The 7,023-nt window shown below is 42.8% G+C and overlaps 1 long non-coding RNA gene across 1 annotated transcript; it reads left to right on the forward strand.

Moving 5' to 3' along the window:
* Nucleotides 1–5,589: 5,589 nt before the first annotated feature.
* Nucleotides 5,590–6,177, forward strand: LOC113981174. Its single transcript, XR_003538345.1, has 2 exons — nt 5,590–5,648; nt 5,931–6,177. It is a non-coding gene; the product is annotated as an uncharacterized LOC113981174 (long non-coding RNA).
* The last annotated feature ends 846 nt before the right edge of the window (nt 6,178–7,023 follow it).

Here is a 7,023-nt window from a genome sequence, read left to right on the forward strand (position 1 = left end):
TTGGAACAGTGCTAGACTGGGCTAAGTATCTGTAGCTGAGAAGCTGGGAGTTTTTTCTCCACTGTGAGCAACAGCAGGAGCAGTGGCAGAAAAAAGCACGGAACAGAGGGCAGTGGCAGTGAGCCAGAAGAGATAAGACTGAAGAAGCAGCAAACAAGCATGCGGCCAAGCAGGAAGACAGAGAGTTGTCTGAAAGAGAAAGAGAGCTGGCACAGAGCAGGACTAATCCCTATGGACAGAGTTGTGGGGTAAGAACTGAAAACTAAAACCCCCAAACTCCTTTTGAGAACCCTCCTAAAGTGGAGGGGGTGGACTCCTACTGGATGGAAGTCCTAAAATGCAGCATGCACTTCAGAGAGAGGAGCTGAGAAGCTCAGGCATCCTGGAGCTGGACTGGGATGCCCAGATTGGAATGAGGAGGAGGGCTTTGCCCCCCCGCCCTGCTACTGCCAGGTTGGCAGTTTTGAGACAGAGCATGGGAGCTCTGCAAGGGAGCTTGAATCCCCTGAGGATAGGGACAGTCACAAAGACTCCTGCACTCTGTGGTATGACATGGTGAAGTGACCTTTGTCCTGGTGAACACAGCCCACGGAAGAGAAAGTCCCCCACTTGGAGTCGAAGGGCCGAGAGGGGCTTGGAGACCCCCCTCGTGTGTACTGGCAGAGATCCAGCTACAGCGGCTGCATGGAAGGAGAGAGACTGCTGCCCTAGAGAGACTGCTGCTCTGAGAGTGGAAAGGATCTCTTCCTTCTTCCATCCTGGACTTTTATTTGGAGGAAGAAGAGATTTGACCCATTGTAAATACTGCTTTATCATAGAAAAGATAGTTATGATTGTATATGATGTATTGTAATATCTATTTGTACAGTGTTTGTAATATAACCCCCTTTCCCCCAAACTGAGTCTTGTGTGGTGTCTGGAAAACCCATCTCACACTGGGTTGAGATGAGGGAGGGGGGCTTGGACTCAGGAATTGGATTTTGGGGCTCTCAAACCATTACATATGTTGAATATATGAAATATGTCAAATAAAAATAGGGCCAGAGGAAATTTTCTAATGTGAATACAGGAAGGAAGGAAGCAACAAAACAAGGAAGGAAGCAACGAAACAAAGAAGGAAGCAAGGAAGCAAGAAAGGAAGGGTGAGCTCCTGTTAACCTACATTTAAGCAATCACCAAAGGGCCTATAACAAAAGACCCTACAGAGCAGTGTGATGAATGGTAGGATTTCCCTCATTGCTGTTCCTCCACTGTGGGCCATAATGGCATGAAACAGCTACAGCCTAAGCTTAGTCAGGCACCCATGGGATGGGGGTATCATAAGGTCTTGGGTGTTGCTACCTGACCAACAGAAATACCCTTCATCTGTCACCACTAATAGATGTGGCATTTCCCATAGAAGTATAACACGAGGAGACCTTGAGGGAGAGGTACAAACATAACTTGGCCTAACATCATATAAGTAATCAACCTCACATGCAAAATTCCCAGACAAGAACATAATTTATGACCATAGGAAATATGAAGAGAATTGACAGGTTGGGGTTTTTTTCCCCTGAAACAAATGGTAGTTGCTCAGTGGGCATGACATTTCACCATCTCCTCACAACTTATGAGATGTTATGCAGACAATAAGGGCTAAAAAGATAATAAATAACCGGTTTGAGTTTCTGCAAATTTTGTCTTCGTTTATTCACAGCGTGTCCCAGGAGGCGGGACCTCCGATGGAAGGTCCTCTCCCCCCAAAAATTATGAAAATTTTTGAAATTATGAGGTGTTCGAGTGGAATAGGAAAATGCATAATAATTTTGCTAAAAACGGAGAACAAAACAGAACAAAACAACAATCAAGCAATAACATTTAAAAAATATGTCACCAGAACCACCCCATGAACTCCACTCTGCCGGGACGGCAAGGCAGCCCCCGCGCGGTCACGTGGTCACGGCACAGCCGGGGCAGGCGCAGCTGCGCGAGCGGCGCCAATGGCGGCGGCCCGGCAGAGCAGCAGCCCCGGGTACAGCCGCTGTCGCAGCGGCGCCGGGGCGCTGGGGGCAGAAAAGCGCACCGCGCACACAAAGGGGACTTCCCCGGCTGGCGACAGCGAAGCGGCTACAGCAGGCAAGCAACAGCAGCTGGCGAGCGCATCCCCGAAGTGGTGCAGGATCCGGGAAACTGGAGCACGGATCGGCGGGCGGGCGGCGGCAGCGCAGCAGGTCCCCCTGGGGCGGCTACAGCGGGCGGGTGCTGAACTACTCCGAGCCATAGCCCCAGGACAAAGGGAGAGCGAGCTCCCGTTGTGCCAGCAGCTTTATTCTCTTAAATTCTCGCAGCATTTTCCCAGCGGGACCCCTCCTCCATCCCCACCACCGCCCTGGGGGAGGGTGTGAGGGGGTCCTCCGTGCTTCTCCAAAACCACATAGTGGTATGAATAAATGTAGCTAAACCATAACAGACTTGTATTTTATAAGAAGTTTGGTTTATTTCAGTCCTCTAATTTGTTAATAATATTAAGAGTTGTTTGTCTCTTAATGTACCACACTAACACCTATTCGATGTAATTTGACTGTCTTTTTTTTCCCCTCCTCCCCTTTTACAAAGAAACTTTTAGCTCATTTCCAGCAGATGCTGTAAGGGGTGAAAGGGTCACAGCAAAGTTCTCTGCTCTGGTGGAGTTCTTTAAAGCCTAAAGGGAGAGGAGGGCACTGTTACAGATGAGTGGGAAATAGGGCTAGCTTGCCAAAGAGATTTGTAATAGAAATTACATCTGTAAAGTGGAAATTTTTAGTAACTCAGCAAAGCTTAGAAAAATCTGCCAAGGGAATTACCTCCTTGTGATTTAAGCCAAACTGGCAACTAGGTATCACGCAGAAGGTCGTTCAACCCCTGCTCTCTCTCCCTACCCCAGCAGAATGAGCAGGAGAATCAAAAGTAAAAATTATAGGTTGAGGTAAGAACAGTTGAAAACAAAGTAAAATAATAATAGTAAATAATAATATTAATGATAATTAAAAGGGAAAATAGAAAACCGAACAAGTGGTGCACAATACAATTTCTCACCACTCACTGACTGATGCCAGACCCTGTCACTGAACCCAGATCAGCTCTGCTTCCATGCAAATCCCCAAGTTTATATAGTGAGAATAACGTTGTATGGTGTGGAATATCCCCTTGGCCAGTTTGGGTCACCTGTCCCAGCTGTGCTAACTCCCAGTTTTTCTTTTGTGTACTTCCTCACTGGCAGAGCATAAGACACAAAAAAAAGTTCTTAACTTCCGATAAACACGACTTAGCAGAAACCAAAACATCAGTGTGTCATCAACATTATTCCCATTCTGAATCCAAAACACAACACTGTACCAACTACTGGGAAGAAATTAACTCTATCCCATCTGAAACCAGCATGCTCCTTTATTTGCTTTTCTGTGTTCTTAAAAAATAGCTCTTGTGAGTATTCAGCTGTCACCATTTGGCAGCTGTAAGCCCAGATATGCTAACATGAAGGCAAATCCATGATTTCCACATTTTCTGAAGACATCACCCCATAAACAAAATGTACAGTGCACCATGGCTTGTGTAGCTTACATGGCTCCATTGAAGGCAGTTCGGAAATATAACCTGAGGTGATCTGGTATCGATAAAGGCTGGGGGATGGATCAAGAGCAGCCCTGACAAGAAGGACTTGGAGGTGCTGGGGGATGAGAGGCTGGATAAGAGCCAGCAGATGTGCACTGGCCAGAAAACCCAGAAAGCAAATTGTATCCTGGGCTGCATCAAAAGCAGTTTGACCAGCAGGTTGAGAGAGGGGATTCTACCTCTCTTCTCTGTTCTGGTGAGACCCTACCTGGAGTGCTGCACACAGCTCTGGGGTCCCCAGCTCAGGAAGGACATTGACTTGTTGGGACAATGTAACAACATGGAGAATCACAGAATCACAGAATTAATTATTAAGACCTCTGAGATCATCTGAGTCCAACCTATGACCTAACACCAGCATATCAACTAAACCATGGCACTAAGTGCCATAATCCAATCTATCCTGAGGTAAACTATTCTCTAAATATGTTTCTCTATATATGAGGGTAAACACAAAAAATCTAGTTTGCATAAGAGACATGCACCAGGTTAACTATAAAATAAAGCAGATCCAACTCCCTCACTGACTTTTTTCTCTCTTTCTCTTACACTCTTATTGTTTAGCCCAGCTCTGGTCCATCCAGGTGGCAGGACAAATGTGATATCTACGAACTGGTGATCTTCTTTGTTCTCTTTCTCTCTTTTTCACCTTTGCTGCTCTCCTCCCTTGCTTTGTGTGGGCAAAGTGTGGCTGTCATGTTCTACTCCATACTCTGTACTGAAGTTTGTTGTGGGAGTGGGGAGCTTGTGGAAGTGTGTTTTGCCTTGTTAACCAACATCTTTGAGAAGTGGCATATTGTGAGCCAGCACCTTTGGTCATGTGTTGTGGTTTGGTAGCCAGCACCTTTAAGAAGTGTGTTGTGGGAACTGAGAACTCATTGAAGTGTACTGTATAAAATTAAGGGCTTGTTAGCCACCACTTTTGAGAAAATGTGTTGTAAGAATTTAAGTGTTTGTTAGCCAACACCTTTTGGTCTAAATAGTGAGCTGGCTGCCAGAATTATGGCAACGATACAATAAAAGCACAAGCATTCCCTGGCATATGTCTGGTGTCTTTGTTCAGCTTGATGAGAATTTACAGCAACCATCATGCCCCATACCAATGGCTCGTGACTCTTAGTATGGCCAGTCTTCGCGAACAAAGATTTTGGGAAAGGTCTTTTACCTTTCAAGCCTGCGCAATGGATTTTTTAGGTGAGACACAGCATGCGCTGAACTGAGCCCACCCTTTAATCCTAAGGTTCATCTGCCGGGGCCAAGCAAGCTTGGACAATGGCAGTGAGGTCCTCAGGATGTAGGTTTGTTTAGAGTGACCTTCTCTTAGATGGATGGCCTCACAGGGCTGACGAGCTCCATCTGCCCGGGGGGAGTGTCGTGACTCTAATAAGAAAGTATATATATATATATATATATACACATATATATATATATATAAAAATTAAAATGTTTCCTAGATTTGGTGTTGTCCTAAGGAAGTTTTCTAGACCTGAGATAGGATCTGCTGTCAGCAGGAACCAAATATGTCAGATCAAAGCTTTCTGTATCACAGCTGAGTATATTACCAACCAGATGTTTTACTTGTGTGAGGAACAGTTTTCTGAAAAGTCTTTTTGCTACTACAGTTCAGAGCAGAATAATACCAAAGAAAATTCCTGGGTTTTATTTGTTTTCAGGTGGATTTCTGAAAAACCTTAAGAATCTGAAAGCAACTAGCGATCCTCTTGTACCTGACCACGATTTTTCTTATTAATATTTAGCTATAACTTTATCATTAAGAAATGTTGCAGTTAACACTTAAAATTTATTGAATGCATACAGAAAAACCTTACCTAACTAATCTTTAAAAGAAAGCTGACCTTGTGATGGAAATACAAGACAGAAATACATAAAGAGATCACATTGGGCCGGCTATGATCTTTTGTCTTTCTAACATTTAATCCAAAGAATCAGAAGGGAAAAATAGCTGTAAAACAACATGGCCATCTGCTGATAGAAAGCTGTATAGCTTCTAAAAGGTATGCAACTGGAAGAAAAAAAGTGGAAGAAAGCAGGTACAGATTTCAGTGCTTGGTTAATGTGAGTTCTCTAAAGATGCCATCATCCATAGAGTGGAATTGCTTGAAGAGCCAACAGCTTTTAATGAAGAAGAGGTGTAAACAATGGGTCATTGCTAGAGTTTGTCCACCTAGAAAAAAAAATACTGGTGGAATTACATTATGTAGATCCTCCTGTGGCTAATCTGTCATTGATAAATATGTGTGTGTGTGCATAAATTTTATTGTTCTGAGTTTATGCAGGTCCTGTAAGTCCCCAGTAGGAAGATGTCCCTAGAGGCAAGCATGTCACTGCAGAAGCTCAGATGCTTAAGGGACTCCAAGGCCTTTTATTCACCTTTTCCTACTTTTACATGATGGGAAGAGAACAAAAATTGCAAAAAACTCCTAAATATAAAGGCAAGTACACAACGCAATGTAAAACTCTAATTAGCCTTCTAAGTGGTGTGCCACCAATACTCTGCAAGAAATAAAAATCTCTATCCAAATCCAATGCATCTTCAGTTTATGTTTTTCGAAAAACATCTGAGAAAGACGTGGGATATTTAGACACAGTTTTCATAGAGACAATATTGGAAACATGAATGGGTATAGTGAGAAATAAGGGCATGCTAGTATTACATTTTGCCACAGGAAATAGGCATTGTATGGTGCAAGTCTTAATGCTGTCTAAACAGTCAGAGCTATACAATTGGGAAGTGTGTCTTAATTTTTACTGTAGTGTGTTCACTGGGCTTAATCATCATTTGTTTAGAAAATAGAAAATACTTTAAACAATGGATTCCTTTTTAAGTGGCAGTATGAGGATAGCAATTGTTGTTTGAAGAGTTTCTTCATTTTTTGTAAATATTTTGTGAATTATAAAAATGCTTTCAAGTTTTCTTGCTTAAAAAAAGTTTGGCAGGGAAATAATCTTTTTTATTCCCTTTTTAGCCTTTAGTCCTTCTTTTGCTCTTCTGAAGTTTGAGGGTTTTTTTGGCTTTGATTGTGGTTTCTTTTCAGTTATGAGGGCTAGAAATATCTGGAGTTTTAGTTAAAAGTGCACTGTGATTCTTATAATAGATTTTTATTTATGGCAGCCCAAGCTTGAGAGGAAAAAAGGCAAATATCGCAAAACTTACATTAAAATTGAGATAACTGGCAATGTATTAAAGTGTATCATTTTTGAATCTTTCTGTTTTCTATACTTTTACCTGCAATTCTTCACAGATCATTATCTCCCACCTGCAAACTTAACTCTTCTAAAGAAGTGTGGTGTGAGGTGAAAGAAATAATGGGAATTAGGAAGAAAATAAAGGAAAAAAATACAAGGTATGGCATCATGATTTAACGCAGA

This window comes from Neopelma chrysocephalum, unplaced genomic scaffold, assembly GCF_003984885.1.
Source record: "Neopelma chrysocephalum unplaced genomic scaffold, ASM398488v2 Primary Assembly neopelma1_96234, whole genome shotgun sequence".
Lineage (NCBI taxonomy): Eukaryota > Metazoa > Chordata > Aves > Passeriformes > Pipridae > Neopelma > Neopelma chrysocephalum.